General features: G+C 47.2%; 1 protein-coding gene across 1 annotated transcript in view; it reads left to right on the top strand.

Annotated features, from left to right (window-relative positions):
• LOC147659524 (atypical kinase COQ8A, mitochondrial-like) overlaps nucleotides 1-24,476 on the top strand; it is a gene marked incomplete at its 3' end in the record, with an annotated part of 394,993 nt that overhangs the window by 60,924 nt on the left and 309,593 nt on the right. The gene's annotated exons all lie outside the window — the stretch shown is intronic.

The raw sequence follows: 24,476 nt of genomic DNA on the forward strand, positions 1-24,476 counted from the left end.
AAGTACCATGACTCCGCAATGCCATTATAACGCATGGCATTACATTTTATATGCTTTTACCACGCATACATTTACAACGAAATTCGTTGTAAATGCATGAATGGTAAAAGCATGTTTTTTTAATGTTTGGATAAGGGAAGTATGGGTATAGGGGTATATGTTTTGGGGTACTGAGGTATGTTTTGGGGTGTTTGGGTATTTTAAGGGTTCAGATATAGTTTTGGGGTTCAGGGGTAGTTTTAGGATTTAGGGATAGGTATGGGTTTTGGGTTACAGGGGCATTTTTAGGGTTCAGGGCTAGGTTTGGGTTTTGGGGTACAGGGGTATTTTAGGGTTCAGGGGTAGGTTTGGGTTTGGGGTACAGGGTTATTTTTAGGGTCAGGGCTAGGTTTGGGTTTTGGGGTACAGGGGTATTTTTAGGGTTCAGGGGTAGGTTTGGATTTTGGGGTACAGGGGTATTTTAAGGGTTCTGGGCTAGGTTTGGGTTTTGGGGTACAGGGGTATTTTAGGGTTCAGGGCTAGGTTTGGGTTTTGGGGTACAGGGGTATTTTAGGGTTCAGGGCTAGGTTTGGGTTTTGGGGTACAGTGGTATTTTTAGGGTTCAGGGGGAGGTTTGGGTTTGAGGTTTGGGGTATTTATAGGGTTCAGGGCTAGGTTTGGGTTTTGGGGTACAGGAGTATTTTTAGGGTTTAGGAATAAGTTTGGGTTTTGGGGTACAGGGTATATTTATAGGGTTAAGATGGGTTAGTATTTAAGGGTGTTGGGGTATTTTAAGGAGTAAGGGTGGGTTATGATTCTGGGGTGCAGGGGTATTTAAAGGGAGCAGGGTGGGATTAGCACACAATATGACACATGGCATGAAGGGCGGAACGTACCACACACCCCCAGCGTTTGTCACGCACACGCCCACAGCACAACGCAGACATGCCCACAAGGGACTACTTTGCTGGCACGGTTCTTTTACCTTTTAAATGTATATGGTGGGAGTCTGCATAGCCTATGTCCTTCTGCTGCAACTGCCCTTTCCAACGCTATATTGGGTGTTGTGATTGGTGCTGTGGTTCCTGAGATTACCCGCCTCAAAGGTTTGGTCTCTCTCATTATTATATTAGTATAGAGTATAGACGATAGGTGGATATGGCGGTTTTGGGGCAACCCTCATCATCCATTGGCCTGATCAGCTGTCATTAACCTTATGCCCTCCCAGGCTACCGGGTGGGGCAATGGGTCACCCCACTTCTGCTCTCTTGCACTGGTAGTGATCACATAATCCTGATCACTTGTGCTCATCCACCTAATAAGAAATGCGTGTCTGTGCCAGGGTATAGTGGCCCTATACTTTGATTTTCCAATGCATTTTTTTCTATTCTTGCTACTTTTTTTTTGGCATATCTTTGCATGTTAAAACTATGCCTCCTGGTTCTTATCTTTCATAAACAATGTTATGTTATGTTAAAATCACTTTTTACCGCGCACGGTCACCAAATGGTTTCATGGCGATCAATAGACAACAGCGGAGGCAGACAGCAGAATCACTCAAAATCTAATTGAAAAAGATAGGTTTTAAGTAGTTTGCGGAAACAAAGATAGTTGGGGCAGAGTCGAAGTGAGATAGGAAAAGAGTTCCACAATGTAGGGGCAAGAAACGAAAAGCACGAGCCACCATGCTTTTTACGTTTGTACCTGGGGGTGATTAGAAGGTTATGGGCAGTAGATCGGAGATTTCTTAAGGGGATATGACGTTTGAGGCTGGAGGAGGTAAAAACTGGGGCAGAAGCAAGAAGGGCTTTAAAGACAGTACAGCCCAACTTAAACATACAACGGGAAGCTACCGGGAGCCAGTGCAATTTCTTCGACAGGGGCGAGACATGTTGATGTTTGGACTGTTGAAAGACCAGTCTCGCCGCCTGATTTTGGACCAGCTGAAGTCGGTGGAGATGGTATGCAGGAATCCCAACAGAGAGAGAGTTGGCATAGTCAATCCGGGAGGTGACAAGAGCCATAATGACCAGTATGAAAGCCTCAGTTGTGAGGAATCTGCGAATTTTGCAGATCCTGCGTAGATGGAAAAAGCAGGACGATGTAACTGCATTGATTTGAGGTCTCCTAGACAAGTCAATGGAAATGATTACGCCAAGGCTTTTCACCGAATTGACATGGCAGGGCAGAATGCCGAGAGCGGAGGGCCAAAAGCTAGAGCTCCAGGTGTTAGCTGACCCTCCTGTTAGTACCAACTCTGTCTTGCTGGGATTGAGCTTCAGCTGGCTAAAATGCATCCACTCCGAGATGGTAAGCATAGTGGACTGGAAATTAGCACAGGAAGAGGGGGATGAGTCAACAGGGAAAATCAACTGTAAGTCATCTGCATAGTTGAAAGCAGTGACAGGGGTGTGGCGGAGAGAAACTATAAGGGGTTGCATATAAAGATTAAACAAAAGAGGTGAAAGGGCCGAGCCCTGAGGAACACCACAGGATAGTGCAGAGTAAGGGGCGGAAAAGGTGGAAAGGTGAACTGATTGGGAACGTTGGTGCAGAAAAGATCTGATCCAAGTGAGAGCCTTGCCCCGGATTCCCGCATTATTGACACGGTCGATCAAGATGGCATGATCGACCATGTCAAAGGCAGCCGACAGGTCTAATAAAACAAGAGCCTGGGCCAAGTTTTTGTCGGCGCCTTGCTTCAGTACATCCATTACGGCCACGAAGACCGCTACAGTGGAGTGAGCCGGTCTAAAACCGGCTTGCTGGTCATCCAAAAAAGAAGACCCCTCAATGAAAGCACTGAGGCAACGGGTAACATAGGTCTCCAAAATTTTCCCCAAATAGAGGAGAAGGGAGATCGGTCGATAGTTACTCAGGACAGAAGGATCAGCACCAGGTTTTTAGGTCTCGCCTCTCAATGCGCAAGCGCATTGAAGAGGCGAGACTATAGCGTCTTAAACAGACTTTACCTAACTGGGCGATTTGGTGCTGTGCCCGTGGCTTTTAGGTCAATGCGCAAGCGCATTGACCTAAAATGCGCGTGCACATCACCAAATCGCCGTCTGTTCCCTCAGCCGCACTCCTCCCACACCTTTGAAGTGAAGCTTAGCTTCACTTCAAAGGCCCCTGCTGCTTTCACACCCTCTCCCCGCTCCGCCCCCTCCCCTGCCCGCCGCGTCGCATTTCTCCTCTCCACCTTCTCTGCCTTCCCTCCGTCACTCGGCCCCTCCCCTGCCTGCGTTTTACGGACTTCCTGGAGGAGGGAGAGAAACATTTGCTGCTTTAGGCTACCAGCTGTGAGGGACTGGTATACAGAACACTGTACACCCAGTATGCCAAAGTTTTCGGTGGTAAACGTGATTCGTCCTATATTAATATTTTAGGAAAAGCTACACAGAGATTTTAAGAGTAAAGAAGGCGATTGCTTAAATAATCCATTCAAAAGGCTTTACGATCTCCAGTTACACCTTGCAATGCCGTGCTGCATAGCTTTGTACTGAATCACAGGCCCGTTGCATGTGCAGACCCATCCTTCTAGATAAACACACTTTCGAGCTGGTATCTCTATTTGTAATGTGCCTTTCACGCACTCAGCTGGCCAGAATTGCTGCGCAAACAGCTTTTCATTGTCAGAGTAAACTTTGAGGAAAATTACACTCCACCAGTAGGAATACTATACAGATAAATGCCTCTAAACGGCAAATAAAAATTAAACTGGCTAATGTCGCTGAGCTGTTACCACTGCGCCATTCCGTGTTTCTTTCTTTTTTTTTTATTACTTTTACTCATGCTTAGATTGGAATTTCTGAAACCGGAGCATGACTTCAGCATTTCACTTCCTTCCAGAGATGATTTTTTTTTCCATCAGCCTACACTCCTGTGCCTCGCGATTGTGACTCCAGCAGGAAATAGGAGGCAGAAAAAAAGCAGCTTTTTAACTTTGTTGAAACAATGAAAATGTACTTAGGAGTTCCTTTATTTATTTATTTTTATTAAATTTTTTGAAAACCTTTATTGTGCCTGAATAACAGAACAAATACGGGCCTACAACCATCAGGCCGGCCACGATACTTCATCAGCACAAGTGCAAGCAATACAGTCCCCCCGCAGCTGTAAGTAAGATTAGCAAGCAATGAACGTTACATTGGAAAGAGTCGCGCCGCCGGGGGAGAGGAGAAGTGAAGGTTAATTTAAAAAATTTTTTTTTTTGCGTTTTCATCAAAAAGAAGTCAGTGAAGAAAAATAATAAGAGGATTCGAGTCCGCACAATATCTTCACACTATGGGTAGGCGACGTTATATCTGAAAACATCAACGGAGGTTAACATCAAGTGCAGTGTGGCGGTGCAAATCCGAGGCAAAGAATCTACTATCATTCATGCACCCCAAACATCGTCGCCCCATCCCTACCATACCCAACCCAGACCCGAAGTCGAACCAAAGTAGAAAGCGCAGAGAATAGAAAAGGAAGGCCCATAGAACTAAGAGTATATCAAGTTACCCCACCCACCCTGCAACATTGTGGAGGCTACGGCCTGCCCCCCCCCCCCCCCACAGAGTGCCTGTCGCCCCGTAAAACCCGAAATATAGACAAGGAAGAAGAAGGAAAGAAGGAGAAAGGAAAAAGAACATTAATACCTATGATATAGGGAGTGAGAGAGTGAATCAATCTACCGTCCCAAAAAGAAAAAAGGCGGGGAGGAGCCCACTCGATACCAAATCGCCCGGAGGTCCCGGCCCTCCACAGAGACCCACAACATAAACATCGGCATTACTGAAACGTCAGTACAGAATCAAATAGTCTTACAATGCAATTGTGGAGAAACATCGTGCGATGCGTGCCCATTAAACACGTTAGCCAGTTCCAACCCCATCCCCTTCAGCCAGCTAAATCAGTCAGCAGCGAGAGAGCAGCTTAGCCCTGACCCGATCGTGGATGTAACCTCCCGCAGACTTCCCCGGGAGAGCCCTTCCCCCGTGCACATCAGGGCAACATGGCCGCCTGAAAGAAGAAGACGAAGCAGGATCCCAAAATGGCCACCGACCATCGGTATAAGTTCCTTTGTCCTCCATGCATAGGTCCATAAAGGCCACTGAAGAGTAGAGATTCCACGGGGAGAAGGGTGAAGGCCACCAGTTAAAAGTCGACACGTAGGACAAAAGTTGCTCAGCTGAGTCCCCAAGTAAACTCGGTGGTGCAGGCGGCAAGAAGTCACGCCCGGAGGAAAGGGGAAACAATGTAGCTGTCACGGGACTGGAGGGCTGCCAGCCGTCCGCTTCGGCAGAGGCAACCGCAAGTGTAGTATCAGCACAGGCACGGTGAAACATTGTAGCATCATGGATTGGCAAAGGCAGACTCACACTCAGCTGGGGGCAGACGCTGCGTTCGCGAGTCCCGGCGGTCATCATGGCGTCCAGTTGAGCACCCAGTGCTTGGAAGCCATCAAACATCTCCGAGCGGAGGTCACGGAGGGCGGCAAGGATGGACCCATAGGATAGTGCAGGTTGTAGTTCCCTTGAGGCGGGTTCCAGCACCGGTGCTCGCAAGTCGGTGTACCGCGCCGGCAGGGCAAGGCTGTCCACGGGCAGGAATGTACAAGCTTTCTCCGGCCGCGGAAGAACAAAGGGAGCCATGGCGCCGGGCACACGATATTGGAGCTGGGGGGGGGGGTGCAGCATAGGCGAGTATCTCCTGGAGACCTCGACACCGCCAGCACCGAAGGCAAAACAAGCACACCTCCCACAAGCCGTCTCCCACCAGGCTGGGCAGCGGAGAAAGGTCAATAGACTACGCTGTGCTGGTTCGCCGGACACCATGCGCCGCTCACCTTCCACTCGGAGTACCAAAAAAGAAAACACCGTCCATGGGCTTCTCAACTCGGCCGTCTCGGTACAGGCGTAGTCTGCAATAGACGTCAGCTTCAGTGCGGTGGCGATTGCCTCACTTGGAAAGGCGCCGCCACTGAGTCATCTGCGCTATCCAGCTGAGCGGACCATATCCGAGCCTCCAGGAGCCGACGACGAGCGGCAGTGCAGGCGAGGGTCCGGGGCGGGGAACCGTACTTCGAGTTTCCCCAGCTCCCGAGCACGCTAGAAGGTCGAAAAAGGATCCATGCGCTCAGCTCGTCCTCATACGCGTTCCGCCACCGGATTCAGTCAGGAAGGACAACAGGATTTCGTTGCGGAGCTCAAGGGCCGGCGGAGCCGGGCGACTACACGTCCGCTCCGGTCGCCATCTTGGCTCCTCCCAGCCAGGAGTTCCTTTATTTTAGTTCGTATTCGTAGCCGCGGGGGCGCTTTGCACGAACCGTATAATTGCGCTCAGATGGCGGTTGAAAGCATGTGCGTCTAAAAATAAAACTGCTTACCTGGTGATTGGTTACCTTACTTCCTGTTTGCACGTGACTGGATAGGTAATCCTGGTAGTGGGATTTTTCAACTGGCCCCCTATGGTACCTGAACTTGCAATCAAATATGATGGCTATGGTTTAGTAAACTATACATTTACGGAACGCTTTATTTGTATCCTTTCTAGGGCCGTGCCTCCCCCCCCCCCCCCCCCCCCTCCATTCCGCTGGAATGTCCAGTACTCTGGGAGCTCGGCGATCAAAGTAGACCTGGCGTAATATTTCATGTTAATGATTTACTGCACTTAAATGAATATCTAATTAGCAGTTTTTAGAAGTTGTATGATCCCCCTCATCAAGGCCAGCACTTTTAAACATATAAATAGTATTCAATGTAGTCTGTTTAATAACATACTTTGAAGTTAAATTTCCTGGGTCTGCACATTATTCCTACACTTGTACAACCGACCTATCAAGATGAGACGTTGGTGAGTACCTCCTAAAATGTATTTATATTAATGTAGATTTTATTTTAAATATATATATTTGTACTGATTTACCTTGTAACATTACATTTGTGTTGGTTACAGTGCATAGGCTCTCAGTACTTAGATCATGACACCATACCTAAATGATGTAACTCACAGACCACGAAGATACAATGTTACTCACAGATGACCCGGGTAATAAATGAAAATACATTTGGACTTCTAAAGGTCACATTTTGCTACCTACATAATATTAGTGGCACTCTCCAATATTCTGAAAGTTGAGGGATGCACACCTATTATCAACAGCTTTCTTTCCATATTCGTAATCATTGAGTTCGTGTTAGCGTGCAGATTGGTGTGTGGCATGCCCAATAGCCACCTAGTACGACCTAAGTATATGCGAATGGGACATATTTATGCCCCAGCCAAATGCACAGCTGTACGCCGCCCTTGCGGCATTCAAAACTTCAACCAGTCTTGTCCAAAATTTTCATTTCTTTAAACATTACTCTTTTCTTCCACTTATGTATTCTTATTCCATTCTTAATGTCCACGTGTGAAATATTCTTGGCCTGTTTTTTCAAGTTTCTGATATTTATTCGGTGCCCATCCAGACCTCTTCAATAAATACGATTAATACCAGGCTCATCTCAGGCAGTGTTTATTTCATTAAAAACCCAATGCATTTCGGGCGACGCAGCGCCCTTCTTCGGGGGTCACTAAAAGATAATCAAACATGTACCAATTAGTCATCTGTGCTCAAAATTGCGTGTTTGGAAAAAACTATTCAACCCACTTAACGCTGTGGAGATATATAGCCTTGCAACCAGGACCGTTTTTATACTGTTAGCCCAAAGTGGTCATTAATCTTTCTCATAAAACAACATTGTGTTTATCCGTGGTACCCCCCTTTTTTTTCAATGCTCTCATACCATAAACACACTGAAAAGCATGCCTATGTATCTTTCTCTTCCCCTAATCTTCCATCACACCCTCCCGTCTCTAACCCTCGTTATGTGTTGACATTTAAATCACCGTTTCTACAGCAAAAACGTTCAACCTTCTGACTCATTATGCAGAAAACATTTTGTACGTATATAAACATGAGCCTGCTACTAAACCTTAGCTCACTGTCTTACTCGTTTTTTTACGGAGGTGCCTCCTGTTGCTACTGTTCGTTTTTAAACCCTCGTGGTTTCAACCTTCACTGGGGTTCCCCCTTGTTTAAGATGCTCTTAATAGTTGAAAAGTCCTCAGCAATCACGTACCTGCCAAATGAGTCAAGAAGCCTCCCTCCTTCTCCAACGTTTTTCGCGCTAAATTCAACCCCATCACCTGCATACTTATCCACCTGTGAACCTCCCTTCTCACCTCCTATTGGCCACATATATTCTAACTCCCAATTGGCCCAAAAGTATGTTTGTCCCGCCACCTCTTTACTAAACCCCTCTAGTAAACTATATCTCCCACAATGCATTATCATAGTAACTCTAGTCATTCGGTTCCATATCTTTGAACATTTTAACTTTTTTTAACATTTTATTGGAACAAGTTAATGTTTATGCTTGAAACGTTCTCCTTCTGAATCCACTAGAATCCTTGTCTCTCGATACATATTTATTTCAAAATGCTTGTGATGAGCCCTGTTCTTTAGCCAGTCACGTGGGTTCATTCCTGTACTCATTCTGTGAATCTTTTTTCTTTATCCTTTATGGGTGCAAGCCTGCAGCGGGCAAGGTTATGATAGTTTCTGAAAGTTGAGGGATGCACACCTATTATCAACAGCTTTCTTTCCATATTCGTAATCATTGAGTTCGTGTTAGCGTGCAGATTGGTGTGTGGCATGCCCAATAGCCACCTAGTACGACCTAAGTATATGCGAATGGGACATATTTATGCCCCAGCCAAATGCACAGCTGTACGCCGCCCTTGCGGCATTCAAAACTTCAACCAGTCTTGTCCAAAATTTTCATTTCTTTAAACATTACTCTTTTCTTCCACTTATGTATTCTTATTCCATTCTTAATGTCCGTGTGAAATATTCTTGGCCTGTTTTTTCAAGTTTCTGATATTTATTCGGTGCCCATCCAGACCTCTTCAATAAATACGATTAATACCAGGCTCATCTCAGGCAGTGTTTATTTCATTAAAAACCCAATGCATTTCGGGCGACGCAGCGCCCTTCTTCGGGGGTCACTAAAAGATAATCAAACATGTACCAATTAGTCATCTGTGCTCAAAATTGCGTGTTTGGAAAAAACTATTCAACCCACTTAACGCTGTGGAGATATATAGCCTTGCAACCAGGACCGTTTTTATACTGTTAGCCCAAAGTGGTCATTAATCTTTCTCATAAAACAACATTGTGTTTATCCGTGGTACCCCCCTTTTTTTCAATGCTCTCATACCATAAACACACTGAAAAGCATGCCTATGTATCTTTCTCTTCCCCTAATCTTCCATCACACCCATCACACCCTCCCGTCTCTAACCCTCGTTAGTGTGTTTATGGTATGAGAGCATTGAAAAAAAAGGGGGGTACCACGGATAAACACAATGTTGTTTTATGAGAAAGATTAATGACCACTTTGGGCTAACAGTATAAAAACGGTCCTGGTTGCAAGGCTATATATCTCCACAGCGTTAGTGGGTTGAATAGTTTTTTCCAAACACGCAATTTTGAGCACAGATGACTAATTGGTACATGTTTGATTATCTTTTAGTGACCCCCGAAGAAGGGCGCTGCGTCGCCCGAAATGCATTGGGTTTTTAATGAAATAAACACTGCCTGAGATGAGCCTGGTATTAATCGTATTTATTGAAGAGGTCTGGATGGGCACCGAATAAATATCAGAAACTTGAAAAAACAGGCCAAGAATATTTCACACGTGGACATTAAGAATGGAATAAGAATACATAAGTGGAAGAAAAGAGTAATGTTTAAAGAAATGAAAATTTTGGACAAGACTGGTTGAAGTTTTGAATGCCGCAAGGGCGGCGTACAGCTGTGCATTTGGCTGGGGCATAAATATGTCCCATTCGCATATACTTAGGTCGTACTAGGTGGCTATTGGGCATGCCACACACCAATCTGCACGCTAACACGAACTCAATGATTACGAATATGGAAAGAAAGCTGTTGATAATAGGTGTGCATCCCTCAACTTTCAGAAACTATCATAACCTTGCCCGCTGCAGGCTTGCACCCATAAAGGATAAAGAAAAAAGATTCACAGAATGAGTACAGGAATGAACCCACGTGACTGGCTAAAGAACAGGGCTCATCACAAGCATTTTGAAATAAATATGTATCGAGAGACAAGGATTCTAGTGGATTCAGAAGGAGAACGTTTCAAGCATAAACATTAACTTGTTCCAATAAAATGTTAAAAAAAGTTAAAATGTTCAAAGATATGGAACCGAATGACTAGAGTTACTATGATAATGCATTGTGGGAGATATAGTTTACTAGAGGGGTTTAGTAAAGAGGTGGCGGGACAAACATACTTTTGGGCCAATTGGGAGTTAGAATATATGTGGCCAATAGGAGGTGAGAAGGGAGGTTCACAGGTGGATAAGTATGCAGGTGATGGGGTTGAATTTAGCGCGAAAAACGTTGGAGAAGGAGGGAGGCTTCTTGACTCATTTGGCAGGTACGTGATTGCTGAGGACTTTTCAACTATTAAGAGCATCTTAAACAAGGGGGAACCCCAGTGAAGGTTGAAACCACGAGGGTTTAAAAACGAACAGTAGCAACAGGAGGCACCTCCGTAAAAAAACGAGTAAGACAGTGAGCTAAGGTTTAGTAGCAGGCTCATGTTTATATACGTACAAAATGTTTTCTGCATAATGAGTCAGAAGGTTGAACGTTTTTGCTGTAGAAACGGTGATTTAAATGTCAACACATAACGAGGGTTAGAGACGGGAGGGTGTGATGGAAGATTAGGGGAAGAGAAAGATACATAGGCATGCTTTTCAGTGTGTTTATGGTATGAGAGCATTGAAAAAAAAGGGGGGTACCACGGATAAACACAATGTTGTTTTATGAGAAAGATTAATGACCACTTTGGGCTAACAGTATAAAAACGGTCCTGGTTGCAAGGCTATATATCTCCACAGCGTTAAGTGGGTTGAATAGTTTTTTCCAAACACGCAATTTTGAGCACAGATGACTAATTGGTACATGTTTGATTATCTTTTAGTGACCCCCGAAGAAGGGCGCTGCGTCGCCCGAAATGCATTGGGTTTTTAATGAAATAAACACTGCCTGAGATGAGCCTGGTATTAATCGTATTTATTGAAGAGGTCTGGATGGGCACCGAATAAATATCAGAAACTTGAAAAAACAGGCCAAGAATATTTCACACGTGGACATTAAGAATGGAATAAGAATACATAAGTGGAAGAAAAGAGTAATGTTTAAAGAAATGAAAATTTTGGACAAGACTGGTTGAAGTTTTGAATGCCGCAAGGGCGGCGTACAGCTGTGCATTTGGCTGGGGCATAAATATGTCCCATTCGCATATACTTAACTCTCCAATATTCCCCATACGTGGATAATAAAACTGTGGCAGCTTGTAATATTGCAACCAGAAGGAGCCTTCTCATACAGGCTTATGTTGATACTTCTGACAAGGAAGAGGAATTCCAACACACCATACGTTTCAGGATGCCACGACCACACCCACCACCACTACATCCACCAACATATCCACCACCACCACCACCCCATCCACCACCACCACCACATCCGCCACCACATCCACCATCACCTCCACATCCACCATGACATCCACCGCCACATCCACCACCACATCCACCACATCCACCACCATCACATCCACCACCACCACTTCCACCACCACCACTTCCACCACCACCGCATCCACCACCACCGCATCCACCACCACCACCGCATCCACCACCACCACCCCCACTACATCCACCACCACCCCCACCATCACCACATCCACCATCACATCCACCACCACCACCCCATCCACCACCACCCCATCCACCACCACCACTACATCCACCACCACCACTACATCCACCACCACCACTACATCCACCACCACCACCACATCCACCATCACCTCAACAACCACCACCACCACATCCACCATCACCTCCACATCCACCATCACCTCCACATCCACCATGACATCCACCACCACCACATCCACCACATCCGCATCCACCACCACCCCATCCACATCCACCGCATCCACCACCACCACCGCATGCACCACCGCATCCACCACCACCGCATCCACCACCACATCACCATCACATCCACCACCACCACATCCACCAACACATCCACCACCACCACATCCACCATCACCTCAACATCCACCATGACATCCACCACATCCACCTCCACTGCATCCACCACCACCACCACATCCACTAAAAACCACCACCCCATCCACCACTACCACCACCACCGCATCCACCACCGCATCCACCACAGCATCCACCACAGCCACCGCATCCGCCACATCCACCGCATCCACCACCACATCCACCATCACCACCACATCCACCATCACCACCACATCCACCATCACCACCACATCCACCATCACCACCACATCATCCACCACCACCACATCATCCACCACCACCACATCCACCATCACCTCCACAACCACCATGACATACACCGCCACATCCACCACCATCACATCCACCACCGCCACATCCACCAGCACCACCACATCCAGCACCACTTCCACCACCACCACCACATCCACCACCACCACATCCACCACCACCACCACTACATCCATCACCCCATCCACCACCACCCCATCCACCACCACCCCATCCACCACCACCACCGAATCCACCACCACCACCGCATCCACCATCACCACATCCACCACCACCGCATCCACCACCACCGCATCCACCACCACCGCATCCACCACCGCATCCACCACCGCATCTACCACCACCACATCCACCATCACCTCCACATCCGCCATCACCTCCACATCCGCCATCACCTCCACATCCGCCATCACCTCCACATCCGCCATCACCTCCACATCCGCCATCACCTCCACATCCGCCATCACCTCCACATCCACCATCACCTCCACATCCACCATCACCTCCACATCCACCATCACCTCCACATCCACCATCACCTCCACATCCACCATCACCTCCACATCCACCATGACATCCACCGCCACATCCACCACCACCACATCCAACACCACCGCATCCATCACCACCACCGCATCCACCACCACCACCACTTCCACCACCACCACCACCACATTCACCATGACATCCACCGCCACATCCACCACCACATTTACCACATCCACCACCACCGCCACATCCACCACCACCACCACATCCACCACCACTTCCACCACCACCGCATCCACCACCACCACCACCACCACCGCATCCACCACCACCACCACCACCACCACCCCATCCACCACCACCACCACCCCATCCACCACCACCACCACCGCATCCACCACCGCATCCACCACCACATCCACCACTGCATCCACCACTGCATCCACCACCACATCCACCACCACATCCACCACCACATCCACCACCACATCCACCACTGCATCCACCACCACATCCACCATCACATCCACCATCACCACCACGTCCACCACCACATCCACCTCCTCATCCACCATCACCTCCACATCCACCATGACATCCCCCACCACATCCACCACCACCACATCCACCACCGCCACATCCACCACCACATCCACCACCACCACATCCACCACCTCTTCCACCACCACCGCATCCACCACCACCACATCCACCACCACTTCCACCACCACCGCATTCACCACCACCACATCCACCGCATCCACCACCACATCCACCACCGCATCCACATCCACCACTTCCACCACTTTCACCGCATCCACCACTTTCACCTCATCCACCACTTTCACCACTTCTACCACCTCATCCACCACCGCATCCACCACCACCGCATCCACCACCACCGCATCCACCACCACCACATCCACCACCACCACATCCACCATACCCACCACCATCACTTCCACCACCACATCCACCACCACTTTCACCACATCCACAACCACAACCACCACCACCACATCCACCACCACTTTCACCACATCCACAACCACCACCACATCACCACATCCACCACATCACCACCACATCCACCACCTCCACCACCACCACATCCACCACCACATCCACCCCCACATCCACCACCACATCCACCCCCACATCCACCACCACCACATCCACCACCACATCCACCACCACCATATCCCCCAGATCCACCACCACCACATCTATATGTGTGTGGCTCTGTGTGTGTTTAGGTGCAAATGCAATGTTCTAACAAAAGTTATTTACAAACGTTTAAGCTATTGCCATTATACATTACAATAACTTTTATTTAAGTATTAATTATTTACAAAATTAAAAACCATTGTTATTTGTATTATCAAGACATAAGTCACGTAAATACAACACACATTGCATTACAAATGCTATAGGTGTCACATTTGCAAAAGTTAAAACTATTGACATTGTAACTGACAAAGCTATTAATTTTGCTACTTTCAAAACCAACACATAAATAAAAAAAAGTGTCATTTACAATACCAATAGCTCAAACTTTCCTAATGCGAGACCTATTGCATTTCCAATGCTTGTTTGAGTATGGGAACTACAACCGCCTGTTTGAAAGTATCAGGAACAGAGCCGGTGGCAAGCGAGCTGTTGAGAAGTGCCAACGGTGGATCTGGACAAGCCAAAAAGGCGGCTTTCAGAATTTGGGGGGGGGCAACAATCATTGGGAGAGCCAGAACTTACCATATGTAATAAAGAAGTAAACTCGCTAAAAGAAATGGGAGGAAACGCATCAAAGCAGTGTGGATTAGGGGGGGGTAGTGAAAAAACAGTAGAAGAGGAAGGGAGGGGAATATTATTTTTAATAGTGATGATCTTGTCAATAAAAAAGGAATTAAGGGAATCACAAAGGGCTTGTGTGGGTTGAGGTTGGTAGCACAATAGTAGGTTTTTGTGACTTTAAGAATCAGATTTTCCTGCAGAGTGCATTAAAACGAGTTTATTTACCTGTTACAAGAATGCCTGCCTGCTAGGAAGCACTCGCAGCGTTCTATTAAAGTTCTAAGCAATTGTTTAAAAAAAATATTTTTTGCCATTTCAGACTTGTTTTGACTAAATAACTATTTACAAAAAGGGGTGGTGAGGGACAGAGTCTCTGAAGTAAGCAGAAAGCTCTCACCCAGTCAAAAGATCAGGGCTAGATCCAACACCGTTTTTTAGCTCACTGCACCATCCCAGTTTCAGAACCTGGCTGTATGCAAATTAGTCTGTTCCTGCCCCAGTGCATGATGGGAACAGGACAAACCAAACTACAGAAGCCAATTCTTACACTGGGAAGGAAACAAGCTCCCGGGGACCGGTTTCTGGCATTACAGCCGTCTTCGGCCCGGTTTGCTTGAATCCTGATGGTGCAATGAGCAAGGGTCTCACATCTGAGAATACCCTTCCACACTTAGGGTGGACAAAAATATTTACAAAAAGGGGTGGTGAGGGACAGAGTCTCTGAAGTAAGCAGAAAGCTCTCACCCAGTCAAAAGATCAGGGCTAGATCCAACACCGTTTTTTAGCTCACTGCACCATCCCAGTTTCAGAACCTGGCTGTATGCAAATTAGTCTGTTCCTGCCCCAGTGCATGATGGGAACAGGACAAACCAAACTACAGAAGCCAATTCTTACACTGGGAAGGAAACAAGCTCCCGGGGACCGGTTTCTGGCATTACAGCCGTCTTCGGCCCGGTTTGCTTGAATCCTGATGGTGCAATGAGCAAGGGTCTCACATCTGAGAATACCCTTCCACACTTAGGGTGGACAAAAATATTTACAAAAAGGGGTGGTGAGGGACAGAGTCTCTGAAGTAAGCAGAAAGCTCTCACCCAGTCAAAAGATCAGGGCTAGATCCAACACCGTTTTTTAGCTCACTGCACCATCCCAGTTTCAGAACCTGGCTGTATGCAAATTAGTCTGTTCCTGCCCCAGTGCATGATGGGAACAGGACAAACCAAACTACAGAAGCCAATTCTTACACTGGGAAGGAAACAAGCTCCCGGGGACCGGTTTCTGGCATTACAGCCGTCTTCGGCCAGGGACAGACTGATTTGCATATAGCCAGGTTCTGAGCTGGGATGGGGCAGTGAGATAAATAACGGTGATGGATCAAGCCCTGATCTTTGGACTGGGTAAGAGTGGTCTGTTTAACTCAGACACTCTGTTCATCACCACCCCCTTTTGTAAATCGTTTTTGGCCACTACAGGTGTGGCAGGGTATACTCAGACATGAGTCCCTTTCTCACTGCTCCATCAGGATTCAAGCAAGCCGGGCCGAAGAAGGCTGAAATGCCAGAAACCGGTCCCCGGTAGCTTGTCTCCTTTCTGGTGAAGAATTGGCTTGGTAGTTTAGTCTGCCCTGTTCCCATGATGCACTGGGCCAGGGACAGACTGATTTGCATATAGCCAGGTTCTGAGCTGGGATGGGGCAGTGAGATAAATAACGGTGATGGATCAAGCCCTGATCTTTGGACTGGGTAAGAGTGGTCTGTTTAACTCAGACACTCTGTTCATCACCACCCCCTTTTGTAAATCGTTTTTGGCCACTACAGGTGTGGCAGGGTATACTCAGACATGAGTCCCTTTCTCACTGCTCCATCAGGATTCAAGCAAGCCGGGCCAAAGAAGGCTGAAATGCCAGAAACCGGTCCCCGGTAGCTTGTCTCCTTTCTGGTGAAGAATTGGCTTGGTAGTTTAGTCTGCCCTGTTCCCATGATGCACTGGGCCAGGGACAGACTGATTTGCATATAGCCAGGTTCTGAGCTGGGATGGGGCAGTGAGATAAATAACGGTGATGGATCAAGCCCTGATCTTTGGACTGGGTAAGAGTGGTCTGTTTAACTCAGACACTCTGTTCATCACCACCCCCTTTTGTAAATCGTTTTTGGCCACTACAGGTGTGGCAGGGTATACTCAGACATGAGTCCCTTTCTCACTGCTCCATCAGGATTCAAGCAAGCCGGGCCGAAGAAGGCTGAAATGCCAGAAACCGGTCCCCGGTAGCTTGTCTCCTTTCTGGTGAAGAATTGGCTTGGTAGTTTAGTCTGCCCTGTTCCCATGATGCACTGGGCCAGGGACAGACTGATTTGCATATAGCCAGGTTCTGAGCTGGGATGGGGCAGTGAGATAAATAACGGTGATGGATCAAGCCCTGATCTTTGGACTGGGTAAGAGTGGTCTGTTTAACTCAGACACTCTGTTCATCACCACCCCCTTTTGTAAATCGTTTTTGGCCACTACAGGTGTGGCAGGGTATACTCAGACATGAGTCCCTTTCTCACTGCTCCATCAGGATTCAAGCAAGCCGGGCCGAAGAAGGCTGAAATGCCAGAAACCGGTCCCCGGTAGCTTGTCTCCTTTCTGGTGAAGAATTGGCTTGGTAGTTTAGTCTGCCCTGTTCCCATGATGCACTGGGCCAGGGACAGACTGATTTGCATATAGCCAGGTTCTGAGCTGGGATGGGGCAGTGAGATAAATAACGGTGATGGATCAAGCCCTGATCTTTGGACTGGGTAAGAGTGGTCTGTTTAACTCAGACACTCTGTTCATCACCACCCCCTTTTGTAAATTGACTAAATAACTGCCACGTTTATGGCAGTGTTTTTGTTGTTGTTTTTGTTGTTGTTTTTTGTGGCATGCTAACAGCAGTTGTTTTTTTTTTTAACATAAAGTACCCAGCTTATTAAGAATAGACCTACCGTCTTTATCAATGGATTTTATTAGTCTATCGACTTTGAAACCATTTGATTCATTAAGGTTAGGTAAAATATATCAAACTTTCCTAGATTGTTGTGGGCGTAGAGGTGGGATGTGGACAATCAGATGGCGACATGGGAGCAAAATAGGCTGGACAGTATTGCAGGTTTCAAAGTATAGAATGTCAATCATGAGACATTACTCTTTTGTGTGTCTCACAACAAAGCTTTTTCTGTGCTTTCTAAAGTAAAACATATAAGTAATGAAATGTTTAGGCAGGGCATAACAACCTGTTCTGCAACAAGATCGACTTATGTGGAATGTAAGTCATGCTGAGCGACTAATATTCGTGTTGTGCAGACATTACATGCAAGACTGCCAGCGGTGATTACCTCCGTGCAGCAGGCAGGGTTGGCAGTAGTAAAGCATGAAAGGTTTTATCAACTTGAAATGGGGACATCATTTGGAACTTCAACCATTTTTCTCCAAATTTTGGTATACCCAAGTTAATTCATCCAATCAATAGCCTTTGATTTCGTAGAATGCTCTGCACATAGGAGAGGTACTGGAAAGCTACCAGTAGCTCACGAGCTGCTTGTTGGAGATTCCTGGTTGAGATATTGAGGGGCGTCTGGAGCCATAGATAATTTTTTCCTTAATTGGGACCACTGCAAATTTTAATATCCCTCTACGGTAATATAGAAACTATGCTATTTAAGTTTTTTGTTTGACTCCTGCCTTTCCTTCCTATCTAAAGTAGACGCACTCAACAGGAATCTGCCCTCTGCTAACTGGGTCTCTCAAAGTAGCTCTAGTTCTCCCAGTTGTTGCCTGACAACTAGATCAATGCAATTTCAAGGCTGCAGAGTTGTTAAGAAAGAAAATATCTTACAACACTTCAAAAGGCACCGAGCCATGCATCCCGGCTCATCCCTCATCTAATTCCGCAAGTTCTCTAGATTGTTATTTACTTCTCACCCTGTGGTTAAGATTTCAGTGTTTTTTAGTCTCTCTTCCAGACACTATCCTGTTCACTGTATTCCGGTGTGAAGTCTAAGAGCGGATTTTCCTTTGTGTGCTCTGCTCTGCCCTCTAGGTCCTATCAAAAGCCCCCAACAAAGCACTTGGAGTTCACAATATTATTAAGCGCATCAAATTAGTATTGACCATGTTCCACCATTGCACCTCTTACTTTTCTCAGAGCGCACTGATGTGACCCCACCTGCGTGAGGCACTTTACAAAAACTGACTGTAAATTACAACTCCGAGCCTATGTCCTTATTATCTACTGTCTCCCTGCTCTCCTTTCTCGTCCATGGCCTTTCTGCTCCTAAGCTGGACTTACTCCTGTTTTAGGGAGAAAAAAAACCCCGTATATACTCCCCTTCAGATAAAACTCTGAAGCACTCTATTGCATACAGGGTTTATGCAGGGAAGGCTGTCTCTGCCTTGATTTTGCTGGAATGGTGTGGAAAAGTGAAAAATATGTGTAAGGTTTTCTGAAGGTGTACAAGTGAGACTATATTTATAAGTGGATATGTTTCTTACTTCAAATTGTTTGACGATATATAGAAAAGTATCAAAAAACCTTCGAGAATATTGTGGTTTGTTTTTAATTTTTTTTTTTTTTTTTTTGGTGGGCGCAGGTCAATGGTGCTTCTTTGACAGGAACTGTCATTGCAAAGTTGCAGTGTGTTTTGTTTTTGGTTTCTTAGCCCTTTGTTGCCACAACTAAAGCTGCCTGCTTTGGGAGGCTTGCTGCCAGCAGCGAGAAAGTATCTCCTTGGTGTGCTGTACTCAAAGATGGGTACATGTTTATCTGCAAAGCCTGGTTTGGAGAAGTGTAGGCTTTCATTGCCACAAAACAACCTTGCCCATCCACACTTTCAGTCCACCAAACGGGTTTAATAATTTATTGATGGATTAATTAAAATCTTTTTAATATGCATTTGTAAACATCGACTACAATCCATAAAAGGATGAAGCCTATTAGAGGTGTGAAAGCCAGTCCAGGGCTGCTATATCCATCTCATGTATAATTCACATAAATAGACCATCCGTGTTTGAATACAAAAACTCAATTAGAGGGTGAAGTGTTGGAGCTGGAAGGCCAGTCCAGAGATTAAGCGCTTAATGCTTTGTGCATTAATACAAGTTCACGGATAAAGTGCTTGATGTGTTAATATGACAGCACCATCTCAAGGTGAGGCTGAAGCCAGCCTGGATTTCTGCCAAATCGACGTTTAAGTCTTCCTAAGAGAGTCCCTCCAGATGACGGGTGACGCATCATTTTTGTGGAACCCTGCGGTTCAGATACAGGGTCGTTCCAGCATCTTAGAAGCGGTAATGAGAAACCGCAGAGCCTTACATGGTGATTGCACCGTATTCCCTCTTAGAAGGGCTATTACTGCTGGGCGGAAGTAGGATAGTCCATAATTGCCGCAAAACCACGTTGGACACCCACACTTTCAGGCCACCGGACGGGTTTGTAATTTAGTTTTTACTGAGTGATGTCCAAATTCTCTTTATTTGCACAGCTTGGACAAAACAAAAACTAACTCGAATGCCTCAATCAGTTTAAGTCACTGGTGATCAACTGGTTGCGTTCTAATCCGTCACCTTTTAGCTCGTCTCTGCTATGATGGACCAGGGCTGATATATGTATTCACTCCTGACCATGCCCCACCATCCTTCTCTTTGGGAAACATCTGCTTCTCCATTACATGTACCCACCGTGTAGATCTTGTTTCGGTTCCAGCATGCCCAGTCCTCTTCAGTTCTGTGAGGTCCAGCAATCTTCTGAAGTGAGTGCCTGGGGATGCCGCATTTATCCATGGCACAAGCTAGTGGGTGGAACGGACTCCTGGGCAATGGGATACAAGTTCCGGAATCCCACCTGCATAGGCATATTCAAGATGTTGTAAGTCTTCGAACACGTTAAACGTGGGCTTCAGTCTGGGGATGAGTGTGGGAAATGTACTGTGGCAAATCTGGTGCGCCCTCCCACACACACACACGCACATCTAATACCAAAATCCAGTTTGAAGCAGCCACTGTACCCCCATTTTTTTTTTTTTAAGACGTAGTTTATTGGTTTTCTGCACAAAACGTACATAAACATTGACACAACAATTGTCGTAACAGCCTCATAGAATCTGTCGGAAACCCTCCACCTGTTGTACTTTACATGTTATGTTGGTATAGCAGCTCTTTCAAATCAGTGTACCAGATTAAACTATGCCCTCCGGAATACAACCCTTCTATTCCCTCCTACCAAAACTGCGCCCTCCCTCCTCCCGAGTCCCCCCCCATCACCGACGCACACAACCGTAGCTATTCTCTTTGTTATACATGCACAGGAGTTATCACATATTGACCCATTTGATGTACCTGTCCTGTCTCGGGGTTGCCTTCAGTCAGCGATCCGCTACGCTCAGTCGTCATGCGGCTCATACTCTCGCAGTGCCTGCACTAAGGTTTCCCATGCCGTCGCTGCCTCTAGCTCTTTAAATTTTTTTCGCCTACTCGCTAACTGATACCTTAACGTGCTCTCACTGTTGGCCCATTTTAAAAACTCGCCCTTCCACCGCGCGCTGCTGGGTCCCACTTTTGCCTTCCAATGTTTCATGATTTCACGCTTTGCCAGTATAAGCCCCATGTCCACAAATTTACTCGTGATCTCATTCTTAGATGTGTGGGGGAACCAATGCAGAATACTAGTGGACATATCAAATACCAGTTGCTTCTCTGTTATTGCATTTAGGGTGTTTCCCACTTCTTCCCAATAGTGTCCCATCGCTGGGCAGGACCATAACATATGTTCTAATTCTACCCCGGCTCTCGTGCATCTGGGGCATGTCACCTCTGCCACCTTAAAGTATTTCTGGATTTTCCCTGGCGTTAAGTACGCTCTGTGGAGTATATAAAAGTGTATCAACTGGAACCTTGCGTTCCTTGTGCTCTTCCAGGTTATTCGCATTATTTGCTCCCAGGCTGCATCAGGGATAGCTTTCCCTAAATCTACTTCCCACTTTTCTTTCAGTGTAGCTAGGGGCGCTAACTCTTCATTGAGCATTCTGGAGTATAAACACGGACCGCCTTAATGGTCCCAGCCGCCATCATAGTATACTGGCAGGCCATCGACGTCCTAGGCTCCATCAGTCCCTCCCGCCAGTGCGCTTGTATCGCTCTCGTTAACGCTGCGTGCAATAAGAAATCCCCCCTCGGTAGATCAAACCTCTCCCGGAGTGTCTGGAAGGGTAGTAGAGCCCTGTCCTTGCAGAGGTCCTCCAGCATTTGGAGTCCCGCCTCTTCCCAGATATGGGAAATCGTGACCAGTCCCCGCCGTGCGGTAACGCCGTCACCATTCCCAGTGGGATTTCGGGCGAATACGGGTGCAACACTCCCGCCCTACGTTTGGAGCGGTTCCAACAAAATCTGAGCGTCTTCTCCTCTTAGTAAATCTCCGAGGTCGAGCCTTTGTTGTAACGCTATAAAGGAGAGGATGTGGCGCGGTATTCCCCTACCTCTCTTATGCTCCGGTCCTCTAAATTCTCTTGTTACTTCTTGCGTGAAGATCTGCAGTTGGGCCCCTAAGTAGTACAACTCAAAGTCTGGGACTGCCAGTCCACCCTCCACTTTAGGCCGTACGAGCGTTGCGCAACTCTACGTCTGCCTGCACCCCAGAGGAAAGACACCACAAATGACTTCAGTGTTTTAAACGTGGAGCTCGGTACCCACACTGGGAGTGTTCTAAAATAGTATATGAAACGAGGCAGTGCTATCATTTTTAAGAGGGCTACGAGGCCTGTCACTGACAACGAGAGGGTGGCCCAAAAGGCCATGCTGCTTTTCAACGCCCTCACGCCGCGATCCACATTCCCCTCCAGCATGTCCGCTGCTGTGTGATAAATGTGCACTCCCAGGTACTTCAAGCAGGTGGGTTCCCACCTTACCTCTCGAGCCGTATCAGGTTGGGTCTCCCCCTGCCTTATCGAGAACATACATGTCTTAGACCAGTTTACTCTCAGGCTGGAGATTTCTCCAAAGTCCGAGAGCTAATGTTCAGCCCCCGTCATCGCCTTGCCAGCTTCTTCTAGGAAGAGCAATAGATCGTCCGCGTATAGCGATATATACTGTTGGCCCTCTCTACTCTCTAGTCCCCTATAGTGATGTCCCGTCCGAATCGTAACCGCGAGGGGTTCCATTGCCAAGGCGAACAGTAACGGGGACAGCGAACACCCTTGTCTCGTCCCTCGTTCTACCGGGTATTGCGATGATATCAGCGTGCCTACCCTCACTCTGGCCACCGCAGACGTATATAAGACTTTCGTCCATTGCAGATAGTCCCCTCGCAGACCAAATCGTTCCATAACCTTGTATAGATACTCCCATTCTAAGCTATCAAAAGCTTTCTCGATATCTACCGATAGTACCATTGGTTGTAGCGCTCTTGGATGGTCCTCCTCCAGTTGGCGCACCAACCGTCTGTTCGTGGTTGTGTTCCGCGTTGGTATGAAACCAGCCTGATCTGCGTGGACTAGTGTGGTCATATGTTTTAATAGTCTGGTCGCCAAGATGCTGCTCAGTATTTTGTAGTCGGTGGTTAACTTCGACAATGGTCTATAAGAGGCCGTATTCATACTCTCCTCCCTGTTTTCAGCAGTGGGATCACCAGCGCTTCCCGCATAGATTGGGGCAGCTGCCCTGTCTCTCTCGCCTCCTGATAGACTTCCTGGAGTCTTGGTGCCAATATGTCAACAAATTTCCCATAAAATTCTATGGGTAGCCCATCTAGACCCGGGGTTTTGTTGCGGGCCATTTGCTTAATGGCACCTCAAATCTCTCCCAGCTCGATGTTTTTACCCAAATCTTTCGCCTGCTCCTGATCTAGTCCTGGGAGGCACAGTTCTTCCAGGAAGATATCAATGGCAGGGTCCCCATTCATCAGCTTACTTTTGTAAAGTGCCTCATAGTAGTGCGAGAAGCACTGCAGGATCTCATTTTGGATATCAACTACCTCTCCTCCCTCCGTTTCTAAAGCTAATATGGGGGTATTCCTTTTGGAGGGGTTGGCTAGCCAGGCCAGCAGTGTCCCAGCCTTATCTCCCTCCGCATGGGTCCTCGTCATGTAAGCCTTATGATCAAAGCTACGCAAACGCTCTACTTCTGCCGCCACTGCCTCCTTCGCTGCACTAACCTCCGCCTGTAATTCAGGGTGGCCAGGCCTTAATAATTCCGCCTGGCGTAGTTTATCCTTAGCTGTGTTCAGATCGTCCAAGAGGACTTTCCGCACTCCTGCGTGCTTCCCTATGCAGAGCCCCCTCATAACTACCTTGAAGCCGTCCCATTCTGTGGCCCTCGTTGCAGTCGAACTAGCGTTTTCCGCAAAATAGTGGGTAATCCCCTCCTCCAGCGCAGCATGGAAGAGCGGGTCATTTAGCGTCTCGGGGCGCAATTTCCACGTGGGGACGCACGAGAGTCCAGTCATCCATTGCATGGTGACTAACAGGTTATGGTCAGATATCGTTCTGGTTAAATATTCAGTCCGCGCAATAGCTGGCATTACTGCGGGGGAGCACAGCACCGTGTCTAACCTTACGTGTAACTCATGCATGCCAGAAAAATAGGAGTAGTCTTGATCCCCTGGGTGTTGCGCACTCCAAGCATCTACTAGTCCCCATCGTGTTTGCCAATCTAGCCTACCCTTGGTCAAGCGATGGATCGGGGATTCGGCTATGGGGGTGCGATCTATCCAGGGATATGTCCGCAATGGAATTGAAGTCTCCCCCCATCACCAG

Source organism: Lissotriton vulgaris, unplaced genomic scaffold (genome assembly GCF_964263255.1).
Source record: "Lissotriton vulgaris unplaced genomic scaffold, aLisVul1.2 SCAFFOLD_1160, whole genome shotgun sequence".
Classification (NCBI taxonomy): Eukaryota; Metazoa; Chordata; class Amphibia; order Caudata; family Salamandridae; genus Lissotriton; species Lissotriton vulgaris.